Raw genomic sequence first — 8891 nt, forward strand, 5'->3', positions numbered from 1 at the left:
GGTCTATTGTTGTACAACACAAAATTTCTGGTACCAGAAACTAGTTTGCAATAAACAGACATGTACACACACACACACACAGAGGTCAGATAAAGCGTTCACTGATGCAATCCAGCCAGTGGCATCTGAGGAATCTTAACAGTGATTTAACGACCTGGGGAGGCATCAAGAAGGCACCAAAAGGAGGTAGGTGTGTGTGTGTGTGTGTGTGTGTGTGTGTGTGTGTGTGTGTGTTTATTGAAGTGGAGGGCAATTAGTGAATAGAATAATAAAACCACAGTCTTAAGCTGTCTGACACTACTCATGGTCAAGTCTAGTGATCATCATTTGGTTGATTCAAATGATAAAGAATCTCAGTAAAAACATTCAAATGATTTCTTTTCGATAGTATATTTACAATACAGATATATTACTGAAGATGATGAGGCTTATTTGGCCAGACACATATATATTCGAAATGATTTTTACATTACAGCTATAATCTGCCAGTTTTCAAACTGTTTATGGAGGCTTTGGAGTCACAAATCACCAAATAATATCTGGTGCCATTATGGTTCAGGCGTGATCGCTCTTTATTTCTCTTTATTTAGCCTCTATTTCTTATTATTTCCTGATTTTTTGGGGATCCCACAGACCCCACTGCTGTATGTGTATATAAGTGATAATGCTAATTAGTTTCCTTTAAATATTTCGTTCTTTTCTTCTTATTAAAACCCAATATGTAGAAGAACACTTAAGTGACAACACTTCCTTTTGCCACAAACTGGGCTTACACATTTGATAAAGACCTTTGAGGAGTGCTGTTATTACACCAAATAAGGAAATGTTTCTTGTTTTATCTGTTAAATGGTCTATGCATGAAGAAATAAATATTCCTTTTGTTTGCCAGAAAGTCATTCACAGAAATGTACAGTCAGTTATCGTACATCATGACTTAGTTAGAACCCAGAGGCCTATAAACAAACTGTTATAAACCTCCAGTAAGGAAAATCTAAATATTTGTGATTTGGGAGGGGTTCTGCTGTGTATAACACCAGTCACAGATGCAGAGAAGATGACTTTTTTTTACAGCTGGCGTCTCTGAGACCCCAAACAGATGTAATGTGTCATTTTCTGTAGCAGACTTCTGAAACATGTCGTCAATTCAAAATCATGTTTTTTAGCAATTCTCATCAAATTAGAAAAAAGTAATAGTTTCAGTACAATAATGATTATGTTTTTTGAGGTGTGTCCAGGGCCTCCAGGACCCCAAACAAAACATTTCGATTAACTTGGTTTGTTGTGGTTACTTACTAGATTGAAGAGAAAACAGATAAACCCACTCAGGTAGTGGCCTCACACTGATTTTATGTACTGTGTCACAAATATCAAGAATGTTTGATTGATACTGAGGAGACTGCAGATACAGTTGCATCACTTGAAAGCAACAAAGCGCTGCAAAATGTCCTGAGAGACATTATCTGATATTATGCATCATTTTCTTAAAACTACAAATACATAACCCTAACTCACACTCACACACTGTACAAACCTCTATCTTCAAGATCAAACACGTCACTCTTCCAGAGAGCAAACAAATGCAATCAAATACACAGACTCAATGCACCAACCATCACATACTGGTGAGAACAATTAACACTACTACAGAAATGACCTGTTGCTACAATCAATTGCAATATTTGTGAGACTGTTTTTTTATTAGTTTTTCTGCTTAGTGTTTCCAGGCAACTGACTTGAGTGTGCTTTCTGAATGTGTGCAAGTTGAGTTTTATGAAGTGATTTGTGTTTAGAATTGTACATGAAACAATGACCAAATCTACAAAAGTGATAAAAGAAAAACACCTAAAGAGCTCATAAACCACAAGCAGAAAAGAGTGATGTGAACGTCTCAAGTGAAAGAGGAGTGCAGATGAAAATGATAGCAGCATCAGCACTGTTTCAAGCTAACCTCCTTCCTTCTCTGTCCTCCAAGTCTTATCTATGGCCATTTGTGGCAGCCATTAACATTGAAGGGCTGGGTAATCTCTAGCTGCAGGGAAGGAAATTCACTTTCAAATAGCCAAGGCCATTCTCTGCTCCCTCTCACCACCTCCCCCCGTCTCCTCCTCCTCCTCTTCTCCTGGGCTCAGAGCCTTTATGTTGACATCTGTCCACCGCATTCCAAACACATCTCCTCATCCATACCTGTTAGTCCAACACAAAAAAGACGATTCATCTCTGGATGACAAAAACACCTTCTTACATGCTTGCAGTTGTAAAATATCATATGGTCATTGCTTTCTCCTCGTGTGTGAACGTTGTTGATCCCTGAGACGAAATCTGGTCAATTTAAGAGCAACAATTTTCTTCCCTGTTTGGTAATTGAACCATAGTCTCCTGCATGACATTTGTGGTGGTAGAAATATTATACTATAGTATACAGTCTTGTTGTAACCCATAATATAATAACTACCATATAATGTAATCCTCTGCAGAAGAGCATGCCCATGTAAATACATGGAAAAGTTTTTGCTTCATCTTCTATTTAAAACAACATTTTTGACATTTTGGGGAAATACACTTGTTCACTTTCTTTCTGAGAGTTAGATGAAAAGATCAATACCACCCTCGTGTCTGTACGTTATGTGTGGAGCTAGAACCAGAAGGCAGTTAGCCTAGCTTAGCATAAAGACTGACAACAGGACAATCAGCTAGCCTGGCTCTATAAGAAGTGAGAGAATACACCTGCAGTACCAGTGCCTCTAAAACTCACTAACTCCTGGCTGCAGCTCCGTCCTTAACACAGACGTGAGCGCGGGGTATCGATCTTCTCAGGAGCATATTTCCAAAATGTTGAGCTACTCTTAAAAAACTTTGCTAATGCAGCAAAAGGGCTAAGAAATTTTAATCACTTTACTGACTGATGTTTGTACTTTAACCTATAGAAACTAATTTTGTAACTTTCAAAAAATTATATTATCTGGCAGGTATTACTGTATGTTCTGTCTCTATACAGGCTTACCTGTTCACCTATGTGGAGCAGTCATTGCAGAGGGTTGTTAGGCAACGTGCACATTTGAAGACAGGATGATAGCAACAACGAGGACCATCCTTTTGTGATTAATGTCATATTCATGGCCCGCCAGAGGCAGAAGAGAACTGAGCGGCTATATAGGCCTTAGATTTAGATGTGGATTTAGATTTAGGCTGATTTGCATTTGCAGTCCCTGGGAAGCATGTACAACTCCAATCTCAGACCCAGGAGCTTCTGTGCAGCGTTAAGACAAAACAAAGCTCAAACAAGAGGTTTCATTTCAGTGGCTAAGTGCCCGCTGAAAGTAAAGCCTTTCTCTCTCTGCAACCCCTCCTCATAAAAATGTCACTCAGTCCCAGTCCAGAACAATATGCTTACATGTTGATTCACACCCTCTTACTTGCACACAAGGGTGTGAACAATCAAATTTCACTTTTCCTCCCTGTGAAAGCAATGGAGCAGACAAGAACAATGACTGCTGTTCTTGGTTCTTCAGCAGAGTGAAAGAAACAAAAGAACAGAGAGATATATTTCAGTTGTGGAGGGTAATATATGACCTCCGGTCATAATGAGCCAAGACAAATTGCTCCCAAAAGTTGGCCAGCACCCTGTGTGGTAGCTTGCTGGTGTGTGCTTGAAAAGTGCTGTATAAATGTAGCCATTTTCCATTTACTTGGCCATTCTAATGGAGATTTAAACAATGGCAGTTGTCAATATGGAAGCACAACATAAAGTTCGCCCTTTGCTCTACTTTGCTTTCACAGTACATCACAACAAAACACAGAGTAGCTGTAGGCTTGTCTGCTTTAAAGCTGTTCTAAGCAGCCCCAACTGACACAAATATTGAGGACGTGATTACTCAGAAATGTGGGAAGCATGGAGGCTCAGAGGCTGCCATCTCTGCCCTGGTCCACGCGTTGTGAATGGCTTGTATGGGTTTCTTGAAAGTAGTTTGGTGTGCTCCCACAGTCCAAAGACAGTCTCAGGTCGAATGGAAATTGCCCATAGCTGTGAATGTGTGTAAAAGTATTTTTTGCTTTATGACTTGTGACCTGTTTGGATGGTTTGCAATACAGCAACAAAAAGACCAAAGAAATGCCATAAATGACCACTAGATGTCTCCACAAATCTCCTGACTGCATGAAGTCAATTAATAAAGTCCCAACTTCCCTCTGAGTACATCAGTTTATTATTACATTATGTTCTCAATAGCTTGGGGGCAATTTTGTTACATTAAGAAATGAACAGAAACATGTTTTGGTGTGTGTTTGCTCGACTGACACGTGTCTCAGCCTAACACACTCAGCTGATGGTTGCCACACACTCATCCCACCTCAGCTCCGCTAGGGCACCCACAGTTAGGATTCTCTGATGTTGTATGTTGTACTACAGTCTGCAGTGTTTCCCTGCCTTTCGCTCCAGCTCCATCATGAATGAGTATAAAACTGCATAGTAGGTACAAAGAATGGATGGATGGGTTGTGTGGTGGTGGAGGAGACTGAAAAAATTCAGCAAGTGAGCTCAAGCAATCGTTGCTGCTTCAGAGACGTTTAGATTTCCTTTGAAGCTTGGATTCGTCACTTTTGGTATGTCTCTTAGAACTGTCCACACCCCACTAGAGTTTAAGTAGCTCTTTTATTGATGTATAATCATGGTTCTTTCATTTCTTCCTTTTCGGGGCATGCAAAGGCAGAACATGTAAGAAAGAAATCAACAACAGAATAAATGTGGAAGAACCAGGCTCATATTAGTTATCCATTTGTCACTTCAGGCTGTCTCCTATTGGTAGCTCCTCCAGTCCTTGCAGGCGTCTTGAACCATTTCTGGCCAATGAGGATGCATAATCCATGCCACAGGACCCGCCTACACAGGATGAGAACCAGAAGCACCACAACAAGAGTCCCAGAGAACATGGTCCAACCTACAACATATACAACAGTTTATCAATACAGAAAGAAATCCTGACATTCATTCAGTCTCAGTATGCTTCAAACATGATGTGTCAGCATGTCTAAAGGCAAAAGGGTTTGTAGCTGTTCCAAACATCCACACTAGAAGGTGGAGTGAAAACCCTGCAGTAATCTCCTCCACCTGCTGTATCCCCCTGCCTCCCCATCTCTACAACAGCTCTGTGTTTGTGTGTCTTTGTGTTCGCAAAGCAGTGAATCGGACACATGGGTTTCAGATGCTGTTAGATGATCTGACAAGCACTTCGTCTGAAGCACACTGAGGCCTTTATCCTTCTATCAGGCTGCACTCAAGCTGTAGGACTTCAATATAGATGATCTAGAGACTGCACTGCTTTCAACTATGACGCAGTGAAGAAGACTAAAATGACTAATGACTGACTGAAAAGCACTCGTTCGTCAACTACAAATATCTAAAATTCCTGCTCAAAAGGTAGACATTACTTAAAAGACAAGATACGGTGGCCCAAGGAGACGTTCACGGCAGCTTGTAAAACGTATGTGGACAATGCCTGGGCCCAAACAGAAAACTGAGTGTTTCCAACTTTGTGGCATTTATTTATTTCTATGTATCTAACCTTTTTTTTAACTAGGAAGTCCCTTGAGGGAGACCTGGCCAAGATAGTACACCATACACAAGATTGCACAACATGACAATGACCTTGTGCACAAAGCCAAATCAATAAAGACATGGTTTTCCCAGTTTGGTGTGGAAGAACAGAGCCCTGACCTCAACAGCATCCAACGCTTTTGGGATGAACTAGAGCAACGACTGTGAGCCAGACCTTATAGCCCAACATCAGTGCTCGGCCTCACTGAAGGCTTCAGTGTGCTCAGAACAAAGTGCTCGTCAAATTCTTAAACAGTGTCTGAAACCCATTTCCCCCCTCACACCTGTATGACGTTGGAATTGGAGAGGCTGTATCTGACAATGTTTGTCATTTTCTGAAACAACAGTCTGACAAGCATGCCCACGTCACGCAGTGATTGGCCAGGTTTGCAGAGGTGAGAAAGTATGCAGGATTTGAACTTGTCTCCCTGTAGAATTTCAACATGAGTGTGTGCTTCTAATCAAAATGGAAACAAAAGATTGAGTTGGAAAATGAAAGTAGACCAAAAGCTAATCAGTTACAGTACCATGAGAGAAAGTAACTTGTTACTTTTTCCCCTGTGTGTTCGTGTGTGTGTGTGTGTGTGTGTGTCCTCTTCAGTCTGATAACAATGATAGCTCTGTGGAGGGCCGCTCCACTACAGCCCTTGATAGAGAGATACAGAGAGAGGGAGCAGAATAGAGAGAGCAATGGAAAAAAGAGGTCTGATTTGTGGAGTGTGCCTCACACCCTCCTGCGGGTGCCCCCCTCTCCCATCTCCTCTCCTCTCTCTCTCTCTCTCTCCCTCCCTCTCTCTCCTCTCATTCCTTTCTTCTCAGCCACTCTGATGTAATCCAAAGGCCTCTGCAGGAGCAGCTGCACAGCGAACCAGCCTTCCCTCCTTCCCTCTCCCTTTCTCTAAATCTCTTTCTCTCTTTTCTTTGCACTTCCAGAGGCATGCAAGGCGAGGCGAGGCGAGGGAAAGGAGGGCGCTCAGACACAATTGGGGTCTTTTTCTGCCCTGAAAAAAAGGGGGCTATCGCCTCACATCTCCTTCTGTCGCCCCTCTACTGTACTATACTGCAGGCGGCTGTGTGGGTGGGTGCAGTGGCACTGTGTCTTGGTGTCTTGGTGTGCTGAAAGGGCAGTATAAAGAGACAACTTAACATAAATACCGGAGCCAGACAGCACACTTAGCTGCAGACAAACAGTGGTGGCTTTAAACAACAGCATGAGCAGAGATGCACTAAAACTGAGTTTATCCACATTTTCATTTGTGGAGTTTACCTACAAACATCTTGAGTTGAACTCAGACATCAGGGGCATCTGTCAACCCCCAAACTACAGCCAGTCCACCAAAATGTCCATACAAACTATGCACTGAACTGTGATGCTATTTACCAATGAAGTATAAACCGTACGTGAGTAGAATATTCCCCTGAGGTGTGTTTAAGAACATCCTGATGTTTTGGTTAATCCCTGCTCTCCGTTATGTTTAAAACAAGTCTAAAGCTCTGCTAGCAGCCCCTACAGGCTGCAATGTTCATTACACCTCATATTATAACAGTGTCGGATGGAATAAAGGACATGCTGACAGTTGAGAACAATCAAGGAATCATGATTATACTCAGATGCTGTCCCAACTAGATTATACCCTGTGTGCAAAGCTGACATTTTGTCCTGAGGTTAGTACTGGTGAAAAGCTTATGGAGTGTCCAAAATAGACATGGGTGCGGAATTTCTACCTTACCTCACGACCTTTTTTTTTCATGGCTGTGATGCTTTTTGGATAACTGTTTTTTATTTTACATACATAACTGACTTGAGCAACGAAGTTCTTGATCCTGGGATTTGTATGTGTAAGAAAAGAGCTTTCAACCCTGACAGCTTAGAAAAAACTAGTGACTATACCTTATGTTGAGATTATTTTCTCACACTAACTCAGCAGCAGACAGTATAGGAGACTTTGAGTTTTTGTCAGGGCCAGGCAGTGGCAGAAGCCCAAGAGATCTGACCTGCAGCTGGAAAGTGGGATGGTCTTCCCATCATGTTACCTTGGAATAGAACTTGTTTGGTTTGTTTGTTCTGTTCGTACAGATTCGAACCACTTACTCAATATTGTCACTCATGCTGACTCTGTTTAACATTGATAATCAGTGGTAAACCCTAATACTTCTGGTGTCAGTTGCTGCGCAATTCACAGTTGATTTACATTATACCTAGAACAGATGTAGAACAACTGTTAACACTGGGTGACTGAACCGGTCTTTAGGTGAAAAGAAAAATGTTTTAAAACATTTTTCTTGGATATTGTCAAGAGATCACTGAATCTGGAGGGCAAAATTAACAACCAAGGTACAAAAGAAAGGCTAGATCGGAAAAAAATAAACATGGTTTTGACATATCAGTATATCAGGTCAATAATGTTAGGCAATACTGCTGTAGTGGACATCTTACAAAGGAGCCAGTGGGATCTTTAAAGATTCCTTACAGGGAAGATCTTATGGAAGATCATTCCAAAGCTGTCTCTAAAATACGATGAAGAACTAATTTCAGGAAGGTTGTCACTGTGTCATTATTGTGGTTGTAATTATTATTAAAAAGGATGTAGATTGTAAGAAGAAATAGTAAATTAAAGATGCACCTCACCTTCTAAGACCAGGTTGAATAAAAGCCCACAGAATCACAGCAGTAGATTGTGTGTTATATCCATGACAAAGCGTTCACTTTGCAGCACAAATGCAGCAGAGAATAAAACTTGCCTAACATCAAGCAGCTGCTTTACACCCTGGGGGTGGGAAATTCCGTCCTTGGTTTGACTTCTCTGATAAAGTGTATGTCAACAGTCTGCTGATACAGATACCAAATCAGAAGACTTTAAAAGTACCTACATTTTTCACTAGAAAGCCAGTCATCAACACCACAGAAAAAGTGAAATGCAGTACAAATAATAAAGCAACATTCTGTAACAGTTTCACTTCAACAAATGTCCATTTGGCTGACTGATTTATATAACACAATAGAGATTTAAACTACAGTCACGTTATGAAAGCATTTACAGTATATTCACACTTCTCAGCATCATTATGTGTTAAACACTAGTACTGATTACAGAAGCACTATGGCTGGACTGGAGTCTGCAGTGAACAGTGATGTCCAAAGATGATCCTGTGACAGCAGTCTAATATGAATCCAACACAGGATGAATGTGTGTACAGTACGCTACATGTGTCTACCCTAACAGGTTTAATTGATGTGTTCTCCCACCCTCACCATCAAAAGAGAACAGACATATTTAAAGCTGCACTAAGTGACTTTTTT

The 8891-nt window shown here is 41.1% G+C and overlaps 1 long non-coding RNA gene across 1 annotated transcript; it reads right to left on the reverse strand.

Moving 5' to 3' along the window:
- Nucleotides 1-472: 472 nt before the first annotated feature.
- Nucleotides 473-8350, reverse strand: LOC122880205. The gene is made up of 3 exons (XR_006378873.1): nucleotides 8220-8350; nucleotides 3002-4934; nucleotides 473-2184 (listed from the first exon to the last, which is right to left on the reverse strand). It is a non-coding gene; the product is annotated as an uncharacterized LOC122880205 (long non-coding RNA).
- Between the last annotated feature and the right edge of the window lie 541 nt (nucleotides 8351-8891).

The sequence above is a fragment of the Siniperca chuatsi genome, linkage group LG1 (assembly GCF_020085105.1).
Source record: "Siniperca chuatsi isolate FFG_IHB_CAS linkage group LG1, ASM2008510v1, whole genome shotgun sequence".
Taxonomy (NCBI): domain Eukaryota; kingdom Metazoa; phylum Chordata; class Actinopteri; order Centrarchiformes; family Sinipercidae; genus Siniperca; species Siniperca chuatsi.